We start from the raw sequence: 12,899 nt of genomic DNA on the forward strand, positions 1-12,899 counted from the left end.
TCTATGAAAGGAAATATAATTCTCATTACCTGATTCATGAAATTGTATCCCCTCTGTATATTACCTCTATAATAACAATAAAGTAAAAATTTTTTAAAGAACATGAGCTTTTCTTTTTTCAATCCCAGTGAATAAGGATGAGCTTTCTTTTCTGTTCTAGAAAGTATTTCACATCTTAAATCCCCAAACCCCTTAGGGGCTTCTACACTCAACAAACACTTCAGAAATCAGTGGTTTGACTAAAGACAATAGCAAGACATGAGGGCATGGGGCACCTTCTCTTCCTTCAGCATAGAAAATTTTCTCTAGACTTCAAGATTTTCTGAGTTGTCATTTTTATATTATGCTATAGTTAGGATTCTGAAATTCAAAGGAAAAAACTGACCCTTTTATTGAAAGTCTAACTTGTCTTATATAATAGGATTGCAGTGAGAGCGGGGACAACCAGAGTGTAAAAATGATCTGCTGAGCTGGGCACCAGTGGCTCACACCTGTGATCCTAGATACTCAGGAGGCTGAGATCTGAGGAGTGTGGTTTGAAGCCAGCACCAGACAGAAAAGTACCCATAAGACTCATTTGCAACTAACTCCTCAAAAACCAGAACTGGAGGTGTGGCTTATAGTGTAGAATGTTAGCCTTGAATCTGAGCAAAAGACCTCAAGGATAGAACCCTGCACCAAGTTCAAGCCCCACGACCCCTACCACCAAAAATAACAAAAATGACGTGCTAATAGATACACCTATAATATACTCATATCTAAACTTGTTCTGAATGTATTTATAAGTCCTGGAAAGTTTTATGAGGTTGTGTTCCAAATCATAGCACAAAGCTACCTACAAAATGGTGACTTTCATTTTCACTTGGAGGTCTTAGTACAACTTTGATTGCTCCGATTTAACTAGTTATTTGTAGTTCTAACAAATCCCCAGGAGATGCTAATGTTGCTATATTTACAAAAGCCATAAAGAGCTACTCTAAATCAGTAGGAAATATTAATTACATAAAATTTTTATATGTGAAATTCTATGATTCTTTAAGTGTTTCTACCAAGTCTACACTTAAGGTTTCCACACCGTATGATAGAACAGTTGTTTAGAGTGTGACAGGGGAATGAAAATGTTCCTTGCTTGTGTCCTCTTCCACACCCACCCATGTGTAAACTGAAATGGACTTCTCCCATCTAAGAAGGGCCTAATTCTAACCAACCAAAGTGATTGAAAATCCTTCTTGTGAAATAGATAAATTGATAGCTTCCTCAGATTCTACAGTCAGTTCCATCTGTTCCATCCATTTATTCTGGATATGAAATATTACTTATTTTCCCTTTCATAGAGGAAAAGAGCCTGGTTTGTCCCCACAGCTGCAACAACTACAGAAGGTTTTGAAATTTTCAGCATATTTTGCAACTGGTATTACTTTTCTGTCTCAGGCTCCAGTTTCCTCAGTTAGTCCTGTAAAGTAATATGCGTGGTTTGTGGGTTATTTTTCCTTTAATTTTTTTTGAAAAGTTCCCCTTAGAGACCTGGCCTGGTTTCTACCTCTTATGATTTTCTCATTTGCTTTTCATGTTTCTATAAAGTGCTAGATTTAGCTGTAGCTTTTAAACTTCCTGGCCTTTCTGTATTCTTCCAGATAGGAGTTTAGATTCATAGAATTGCTTTTATGGCTTAATATTCTCTTGATTCAGCAAATCATTAATCTGTAAATACTCAACACCTTCCATTGGTTATGCTTACATAGCCAGCTACACACACACGTGTGTGTGTGTGTGTGTGTGTGTGTGTGTGTGTGTGTGTGTGTGTGTAGTCATAACAATTTCTTTTAAAGCTTCTCTTCTAGCATGGCTGGAATTTATGTCATATTTTCTTTACGTATTACCTTTCATTGCTTCTTTTTTGCTTTACTTTTGGGTATGTGTGGTACAAAAGACTCAGATCTATCTTTGCCTCCTTGCTTGTTTTGCAGTAAAAGTGAATAGCTGCAGTAAAGTGACAAAGTATTAATGTGAATGTGTTTTAATTAAAACTTAATATGGAAGCTGATGAGAATGTCTAATTTAGCTGGCTCTAAAACGTCTGTTATTTTCATCATGACTATACAGTGGCATGTTGTTTAAATATGCTGCAGATGTACCATTTGGAGGCTAATAAGAATCTGAAGAGATTATTTTTTTAATCAGGATTTGGAATTAGCACATTTTAGTCCTTTCACAAATATTTTTCAAGCCCAGCATATTTATTCATCAATATATACTTGTTGCAGTTTGTTTAGACAGCTAAAAAACTACTACAAACTAAGTGACGTATATATCATAGAAATTTATTTTTTCCCAGTTTCAGGAGCTAAGAAGTCCAAGAACAAGGCACTTACAGATTTGGTGTCTTAGGAAGACTGGCTTTTTGGTTCAGCGAAGCAACTTCTTACTGTATCCTAACATGGTAGGGAAGCAAGTGAGTTTGCTCAGACCTGTTTTGTGAAGACAACAGTTATGCTAGCTCCAAGTAACATCACAATGACAGTTAATATATTTCAACATATACATTTTGAGAAAATGTAAATATTCAGACCACAGCAACAGTGAACAGAAATGAAAATATATATTCATCAACATACATGAGTTAGAGTTTCATAGAAATGTTTGTAATAGCTCAAAACCAATATGCAATCAAGTATGAATGAACAGCAGAGCAAACAAGCTCTAATTGTGTCATGCAATGGAACATTACATAACCATTAGAATAAACAATTCAAATGCATATAAACAGGGAACAGCAGCTCATACCTGCAATCCCAGCTACTCAGAATATAGACATCAGGAGTTTCACAGTTCAAAGAAAGATAGAGTGAAAAATAAGCAAGAACCCATGTCAGTAAGTAAGTGAAGTATAGTGGAACACACCTGTCATTCTAAGTAGTCAAAAGGATACAGGTAAAAGTACATCAGTTGGAGTCCAATTTCAGGTAGAAACGATATAGGTAGAAACATGGTACAAGTGGTAGAGTGTCTGCTTACTGAACATAAGGGCTTGATTTCAAACACCAGTATGACTAAAAGAAGATTAAAAAAAGAAAAGATAATTTATGCAAAGCAACAGATAAATCTCAGATAATGTTTCATAGAGTCACAAATAAATAGTCACAAAAATATACATATTCTATCCCTTTGCTTAAACCAAAGTTCAAAACAGGAAAAACTAATATATAACCAATGGTGACCCTATAATGGTGGCTATGCTTGAAGGATAGATAGTATCTGAAAGACATCACAAAAGAGTCTTAGAAGCTGAAGAGAAACAGTTATCATTAATTGAGCTCCAGAATTACTATTTTTGCACTTTCTTGTGTGTATATATATATATATATCATACATCAATAAAAATTCACAAAGGCAAAACAAAATGAAGTATGTTGTACTGTTCCCTTTATTCTCTCATCTTCACATGGTTTCTTCACAAATCTACATTTCTCTTTATGCTGAAGCAATTCTATTTTTCTTCTCAAATTTCAGTAAATCATTGGAATGGAGGCATTGATACTTGTTCTATATTCTCTAAGTATACTTGTAAAGAAAATAGCCTTGCATGATAAAGATGATATGACCTGTGGGGCCTCCTAGCTAGTGGCATAGAAGCCCAGGTTGCTATCTGTGCTTCCTGCAACTCTGTGCTGGAAAGCCTGTTCGCTCCTGGGCACACCCAGTGATGTGAGCAGCCTGGAGCAGGAGCTCCAGGATACTCCCGGCAACTGGGGTGCTTCTCAGGACACCATTGGCTGACGGTCTCATTCAGGAACGTCCCTATTTGCTGCTGGTATGACATGGGGGCCTCCTTGATCTGTATTTAAGTGAGCATGTTTATTAAAATAAAGTTAGATCTGCACCTTGAGTCTGGTCTCCAGAGTCTATGTTCCTGGGATTATTCATGGGCTCCATCACCATTTACCCCCCTCTCAGATGTCCGAGAAGGACCCCAACAATGACCCTTTGGGGAATATATATTTATTTACTGTTAAGGATAATAAAGATAGATGCAGCACTGCCCATATGGAAGACTGAGGCAGAAGGGCCCTTTGAGGCCAGAACATTGCCACCAACTAGAATAATGATGCAAGAGATTCTGTCTCAAAAATAAGATTAGTGATACTCACAAGACAATACATTGGTAATGAACTTTACAGCTTGGAAGGGGTGTTGGGGGAAGGGAAAGTGGGAGAAAAATGTAAGAGGGGATAACAATGTTCAACAAGAAATATACCCACCATCTTATGTATGTAACTGTAAACTCTCTGTACATCAGCCTGACAATAAAATTAAATTTAGAAAAATAAAGATTAGCAAAGATAATGTCCCTTCTAGAGCAAATGTTTGACAGGCATCTTTTGGGTGCCTAATTGGAGAATAATCTCTCAGGCTTTCCTGTCCATGCTGGATTGGAACCACAATCCTTAGATCTCATCCTTCTAGTATCTAGGGTTATGATTATGAGCCACCAGCACCTGGTAGTAATTCTATTTAAAAGATAAGGTATTTCCAAGCAAAAAAATCTTCTTTTTTCATGCAAATCAACTATAACAGCCATCTAAAATATTCCATATAGCTGCCAGGATACTTAAGAAAGGCAAGGTGCATCCAAACAAATCTGATGCTCATTCTGTCTTCTATTCCATAAGAAATAGTTTTTGAACCATGATTCAGGAATCTAATGCCTTCTGTCAAAAAAACATGAAATTGTAATAAGCAACTGTGTCAGTAGGGTGAAACCTCCGAGTCATGATTGTGTTTCATCTTCTGCCTTACAAATTCATTTTACCTAAGTTGCTAAATATTGTATCATCACTGTGTTACACAGGTGGCTTGAATTATTACAATAAAATAATTTGTTGTAATAATAAGAAATAGAATATCAGAATAAATAACAGCTAATATTGAGTACATACTATGTAGGAGACACTAAGATAGAGATATGCATTGCTTTAAAATCTATGAACAACTTGGAAATTTGGTACTCCATTTCCTGGTACTAGGACTTGAATTCAGAGTCTTGCACTCACTCCATTTGCTTGCTAATGGTTGTACCACTAGTTCTCTATGTTTCCAATCTCACTTTACTTGCTGGTTAGTTGGAGTTGAAGTCTCATGGATATTTCTATCCTGGTTGGATTTGTATCACAATCCTACTGATTTCAACTTTGTGAAGAGCTGGGATTTCAAGTAGAAGTCACCAGTACTCAGCTAAGTATTGTTTTTATCTTCAGGTTATAGAAGAGAAAAGTGGAAGTGACACTTTGTCTCAAGGGGTAGGGCAGTAGTCTTGAGCTAAGAAGCTCAGGGACAACACCCAGGCCCAGAGTTCAGGTCCCACAAATGACAAAAAAAATAACAGAAGAGAAAAGTAAGATATAGGGCTCAAGTCACTTACTAAGTATCACAATGCAAATAAATAACCTGGAACTTGCAATCAGTTCCTCTTACTTCAGAATCTGTTACTATATAAACCAAGTTCATAGACCTTTAGGAGTATGAACTGCATCCCAACTATCCAGTATGCTAGAATTGGTTAAAATCATTACAAACAACTTCAAAATAGTTTCTTAAAAGTATTATGTCAGGGCCAGGAGTTTGGCCTAGTGGTAGAGTGCTTGCCTAGTATGCACGAAGACTCAGGTTCAATTCCTCAGTACCACATTCATAGAAAAAAGCCAGAAGTAGTGCTGAGGCTCAAGTGGTAGAGCTCTAGCCCTGAAAAAGTCCAAGGACAGTGCTCAGGCCCTGAGCTCAAGCCCAGGACTGGCAAAAAAAAGTATTATGTCAGGAGTGGAGTATCATTCTTAAGAAAATCAACCAGAATAAAGTTGGTTGATCTTATACAAAACATAGATTCCAAAAAAAATATTGTGATGTGGGAAAGTCATCTCTGGTAGCTTCTCACTAAACTCAGGTTTATCTTAATTGAAAAGATGGTATGGTCCACCAATTGAACATTTACATTGAAATTTCTTTCTTTTTTAAATATTTTTATTGTAATTAATAAAAGGGTTACACGATATTTGCCAGATAGAAGGTGCATTAATTCACATACATTGATACCCTTTCACCTGTCTTGGTCCCCATTTCCCTCCCCCACCCACCCCCCATCTTGGTTTTCCCTCCTTCCCTATCCAATTTCAAATAACCAAATACAAATAATATATCAGATAACAAAGTGAGATACTGTAACAATATGAGATAACCAAGGGGCAGCTTGAGGATATACCTAGAAACAAATTAGACTAAATAGTAGGCCATACTGGGCACCCAAAGAATCCTCATACCTAGCAAGATCTTAATATTGGATCTCTCTTCTTTTTTATGTCCTTAATAGGCTATTTTCACTAGAATTTAGAAAAACATGTTCTTTCTAAGAAAAAAATGTAAAATGCTCTAACTATAATCATTCTATTATGTTCCATAGAAACTTTAAAAAAACAAAGAGAAAAGGTGTTGGGTTATTATTAGGTTATTTCTATCTGCTCATCTGATCACGAAATAAAGTAAGCTAAGGATTTACCTTAACAAAAAAACATATATAAAATATCACCACAACTTTTCCATGAGCTTTGGAAGGACTTTTTAAAATAATTGTATACATCCCAGCTGGAAATGGCCAAGAAAAAATAATCTACAAATCTATATGCTACATGTAAAATATATGTTCTGGCATGTATATGTCCATTATATTGCATGTCTCAGAAATCAAAGACAAAAATAAACCTATTGAGGTGAAGACTACATGCTGAGGGAAAAGCGACTTTTCTATATAAAACAGAATGGAAAATAGGAGAAAGCCAGGTGGTAGCAGAAGTCTCCTCCACACCTCCTCCCCAAGCCCTGCTGCTTACCAGATTCACTTCGTTCAGAGAAAGAATCAAGGTTATGTGTAGAATCACAGAAATAAAATATCAGGATGCAGTCTGTCTGGATTTATGGCAGCTTACAGGCCAAGCACAATAAAAAAAAACCAAGTCAGCTGAAGTACAATGTTATTTATTCCCTCCTCACCAAGAGGAAATGCTTCCAATTAGCTCACCAGAAAAACAGAACTCATTAAAAAAGTAAGATAATTAAATAAAATGGGAAGGGTCACATCTAGCCAAAAACAAAATTAGAAAAAGTAAAAAAAAAAGAAAAAACAGTTAAAACTCTATTTTCATGTTTTTAAATACAAAATAGAATGTACATATTGAACAGTACACAAACTATGATTTACCATTCAATAAAACATCATCAAAGAAGTCCCATAGATCCACTACCAAGTCCCACAATAGAATATTGTTGAATCCCAGACATCATCCCCACCTTTCTTTTCTATGAGGGCCCTTTTATCTTCCAAAGATAACCATTGTCATGACATGCAAGGTAACACTGCTTTATATTTTACCATTATGTAGTCTAATTAAGACCTCTATAGCATCGATTTGGAGACTGCTTTCAGCTTTTCAAAATAGATTCATACATTAATATATGTTCCCTTGTCTTTAGCATTATATCTTTGACATTCATCCATGATGGGATATGAACTGGTTTACTGACTTTAAAATAATGTTTCTGTCATACAGAAGGGTACCTTCCATTTTAGTAGATAATGCTACAGTTTCCCATAGTGCTTTTGGTCAAGTTATCCTCTACACTTCTGATAATTCCTGTTTCTGTAATTACTGATCTGTAACTAGTATCATCAGTCTTTTTCATGTTAGCCACACTGGTTGGTGACTAGTAGTATTATTATATTATGTTTCAATGAAGCCCCTGGATGATTAGTGAAGCTGAGGTTATTTTGTGTGTGATTATTATATTCCTTTTGTACTGAAGTATCTTCCTTATCGCTAAAAATTGATGTTGAATTTTAAGAATTTACCCAATATAAGATCCATTATCAGCTGTATGTATAGAAACACCTGCACTTTCACACCCTTAATTATCTGTGGGAAGCTAACAACCATGATGGAAGTCTGAACACCCTGAGACTTCCATAGTGTTAGGGTATACAAGCTAGCCACATTCAGAAGTTATATAGAAAGATGTTTGGCCAACCTCAGTATCTTAGCCATCCCAATCTCAGGCACCAGATCTGTGATTCTCTGCCAGTAGCCGAGGTAAAGAGAATGGGAAAGACAGCCAGTAGAGGTGGATCACAGTTCTAAGACTCAAACTGAAATGTCCCAAACATCTTTTAAGGCATTCAAACCATCCAGGTGAGACTCCATTCATCAAACGAAAATGTTGCATGCCTTGTGTTTATTCCCCAAATTCCTGACACATAAATCTTGACCGAAGTAAAGTGTTAGTTGCGTGATGTCAGTAAATTGTTGGTAGATTATTATGTGGTGATAGATAACTGGGACAGAAGATTCCATGCCAAATATGGAGTGACATTCTGAAGGACTGAAATAAATGCAGCAGAACATGAGCTAGGTGAACAAATGTGGAATGAACCTGGTATTTCTGGGTATCAGTGAAATGACCACACTAGTACGGTAGAAGATGTTCTTCCTCCTTTAGGGGCAGAGCAAGTGAAGAAAGAAATGAGACAATGATAATTGCCCACCATAGCAAAAATATTTTGCTATGCCCCATGGCAGTCTCCCTCTGAAGAACCTAAAGGTGCAGCTCCTATGATGGACCCTATGGCCTGATGAACAGCACTTTTAGAAAGGAAAATAGAAGAAATATAATAATCCAGTGGAACAATCTCCTTGCTGTTCAGCTAAGGTATGTGTGTTATATATGAAATGTGATTCCACACAGGTGAAGGGGAGATAAAGTTTGTTTATTGGTTCTATTTTGCTAGTAGAGTCAGAACTCAGTGTACCCATTATCAGCAAGTAAAAGCAAAATTCACTGTCTAGTTATTAGCTTTACATAAAAGGTCTACATATCTTACCAAGTTTATATAGAGAAATATATTAACTTGTAAGAACGATAAAATTATGGAAGACCTTGAAATCACAGTGCAAGTGTTTAGAAGTAATTTCAACAACAATCATATATTACAAACATGAAGAGAAGAAAAAAGTTACAATTGAAAGATGTGCTAGTGAAGTTGTCACCAAAACAAAACCAAGAACTAACAATGGGAATGACAATGGAAACAAGTTATCTTTTCACTGTGTCCTATTCCTTTCATTTACCAATCTTGAAGATTGTCTTTGAAGCTAAGTTGAGCGATGTGATGATTTTAAGGAAATGTATGATATCTGCATGTCACAACTGTGTAACAGGACAAAATCATAGAGCACAAAGTGAATGGCTGCATATTGACTTTGTTGTCAATACCTTGAATGATAGCTTACCTCATAATGATAGTTTAGCTCATAATACATTTTTAATAATTTTTATTGTGATTAATAGAAGGGTTACATTATATCCACCAGATAGAAGGTGCATAACTTCACAAACATTGATACCCTTTCGCATGACATGGTTCATAACACATTTTAAACTGTAGTAAAGAATATCTTTCTAAACCAGGAAGAAAATATTCTTATTCCTAGTAATGCATAATTTCAGGAATCTTTAGAGGAAAGAACAGACTGGTGTTCAATAATAAAATGTTTATTTTAGTGCTGAATGTGAAAATGCCTCGGCTACAGTTTTTTTTAAAAAAAATACATGATGAGAATACATGGCACTTCATTCCTAGGAAGATAAATAAATAAACAAACAAAGCCAAGAGACAGAAAAGCCCAACCATATTATATAGTCATGATATGACCAATTTTTTTAATAAAATAGCAAGACAATGAAATTGTGAGTCCTATATAGATTTTTCTTCACAGAAAGTTTTATCCTTTTCTTTGATCAAATTCCACATGTGCATAGGTTGTAGAAAACTGTATTTTGCATTTTTTAAATCATGGATAGTGATAAAATGTAGATTTTTGTTTTGGGCTGTTTTGAGCTATTATGTGGGTCTTTGTCACTGAAAAATCTGTTTGCTGTTTTTCTCTTAAAGTGAAAATATTATCTATGGAAGCATACAATAATCTGATATCAATGCTAGGGTAGAACAACACATGGAAATAATTTTGAAAAGCAAAATTTATGATATATTAAAATAGAAATCTCTGGATCAAGAAAATGTGATTAAACATACACAACGGAATTCTATGCTGCCATCAGAAAAAAAATGTTGCCTGCTTCGTAAAGTAATGGGAAGACTTGGAAAAAATCATATTAAGTAAAGTAAGCCAGACCCCCCCAAAAATAGGCTCAATGGTTCCCTCATGGGTAATAAATAGTATTTGTCTATAATAGTCTTAGCAGAGGATCACAATAGCTCCATAGCTATGTACATATGACTGTATAAATGATGAACTCCAAGAAATGGAAATCAGAGGATTTTTTTAAATGTACTGTGTGATGCTATTTCTTTTTTATTCCATTTTTCCCCACTTTGGTTTATCTTCTGTTGTCATGCTTTTGATTTTGGCCCCCTGTGTCATATTGTCATATATATATATTTATATATATATATATTTATTTATCTGATGTGGGGAAGGGAAGAGAAATAACAAAATGGCGAGGCAAATGACAAAGGGTGAGTCAATATAACAACAAAACTCACAAGACACAATTTTGGAAATGAACTTTACAACTTGCGGGGAAGAGAGATGGGAGAGGGGGAAAGTAGGAGAAAATGAAGGTGGGATAACAATATTCTACAAGAAATGTACTCATTACCTTACTTATGAATTTGCAGTACCTCTTTACATCACCTTTACAATAAAATTAATTTTAAAATATAAAATAAAATATGATGTAAACATAAGCCATATAATGAATGATTGTTGTTCTTAAGGTACTATGTTATCTCTCATCACTTTTGCTGTCCCTTGGTTATCTCATATTGTTACACTATCTCACTTTGTTACCTGATATATCGGTTATATTTGTATTTGTTTATCTGAAATTGGATAGGGAACAAGATGAGGGATGGGGGTGGGGTGAGGGAAATGGGGACCAAGACATGTGAAAGGGTATCAATGTATGGGAATTAATGCATCATCTATCTGGCAAATATCATGTAACCCTTCTATTAATTACAATAAAAATATATGGAAAAAAATAACAAATGGGGGAAAACATGAAAAAAATAAGGTGATATTTCTTGACTCTTGACAATCATTATGACTAAAATGTGTAGCAATTATTTTAAGGAGAAGGAAATAACTTTAATTTGGAAATAGATTTACATTGTGATATTTGGGACTGTGTGGTATATGTATCTGTGTGTGTGTGTGTGTGTGTGTGTGTGTGTGTGTGTGTGTGTGTATTCTCTGGGTGTTTCATCCTGAGGTTATGATTTTCAACTAATATTGGTATTATAAGATGAAGGGGGGGGAAGGGAAATGGGGACGAAGACATGTGAAAGGGTATCAATGTATGTGAATTAATACAACTTCAAAAATATATATAAAACAGCAATCTCATGGTTGCTATGATAAGGTTAATAAAGTTACTGGATACTCATGCACCTGGGTATTAACCAACATGTATTCCTAGTTATAAAGTAGAATTTTTCTCTCCCACTGGGGGGAAAAAAAAACTATCTGGGTATGGTGGCTCACACCTGTGAGCTACTCAGGAGGCTGAGATCTGAGGATCATGGCTCAAAGCCAGCCTGGACACTAAAGTCCCTGGGACTCTCATCTCCAATTAACCACTAGAAGACTGAAGTGGTGCTGTGGCTCCAGGGGTAGGATGGTATCCTTGAACTGAGGAGCACAGGGACAACAGCCAAGCCCAATAAGAGCATGCAACAGAGATAGTGTGTAGCCTATAAATTCTAAAAAATATTTATTATCTAGCTCTTTACAGGAAAAGATGTTTGTTGACTCTTTATTTAGAATAATCCATAAAACCATGAAGTTTTACAAAATTAGAAAGCTGGTGAATGAGGTCAGTATGAAATTTAGTGAAGAATGATCTCTGACTACATTGGGCAAAGCTTGATTAAAGATATCTCACATTTGTAATGAACTGATCTTTAAAGGCCTTCCTGTATGAAAAGCAAAAAAAAGATTTTCTGAAGTAATAATTATTACTGCAGTAGGTTTCATTTGCTGATTTCTTTTTTTCATATATTATATATTTTTATTATAATTAATAGAAGGGTTACATTATATTCTCCAGATAGAAGGTACATTAATTCACATACATTGATACCCTTTCACATGTCTTGGTCCCCATTTCCCTCCCTCCCCACCCCACTCCTCATTTTGTTTGCCCCCCTTCCCTATCTAATTTCAAATAACCAAATACAAATAAATCCAATATATCAGATAACAAAGTGAGATACTGTAACAATATGAGATAACCAAGGGACAGCAAAAAAGATAAGAGATAACATAGTACATTAAGGACAACAATCACTCATTATATGGCTTTTGTTTCTATATCCTATTGGTCCTTTCATTTAGCGTCATTCTATATGGCCTTATGTATCTAGGTTTTATTCTATTGCAAATCTCTGCTATGAGAACCCAAGGTTTCTACTGATTATGACAAATGAGGGAAACCATTGAGCCTATGTTCCTTTGAGTGTGGCTTACTTCACTTAATATGACTTTTTATAAGTCTTTCCATTTCATTACAAATGGGGCGATGCTGTTCTTTCTGACAGCAGCATAGAATTTCATTGTGTACAAATATGACATCTTGTTGATCCACTCATCAACTGAGGGACATCTGGGTTGGTTCCATATCTTTGCTATGGTAAATAGTGCTGCAATGAACATCGTTGTCCTAGTGGATTTAGTATGTCTTGTTTCTGGATGGGTACATGCCAAGTAGTGGAATTGCTGGGTTATAGGGAAACTCTATGTTTAGTTTTTTTTGTTGTTGTTGTTGGTTTTTTTTGA

General features: G+C 35.4%; 1 long non-coding RNA gene across 1 annotated transcript in view; it reads right to left on the reverse strand.

Moving 5' to 3' along the window:
- Positions 1 to 2,383: 2,383 nt before the first annotated feature.
- The window catches only part of LOC150040507 (uncharacterized), a 145,605-nt gene continuing 135,089 nt past the window's right edge, over positions 2,384 to 12,899 (reverse strand). The window contains exons 2-3 of the long non-coding RNA XR_016533838.1: positions 2,902 to 3,050; positions 2,384 to 2,468 (exon numbers count right to left, since the gene is read on the reverse strand). This is a non-coding gene — a long non-coding RNA (uncharacterized LOC150040507). The remainder of the gene's footprint in view (positions 2,469 to 2,901; positions 3,051 to 12,899) is intronic.

Source organism: Megascapheus bottae, chromosome X (genome assembly GCF_031878675.1).
Source record: "Megascapheus bottae isolate mThoBot1 chromosome X, mThoBot2.hap1, whole genome shotgun sequence".
Classification (NCBI taxonomy): domain Eukaryota; kingdom Metazoa; phylum Chordata; class Mammalia; order Rodentia; family Geomyidae; genus Megascapheus; species Megascapheus bottae.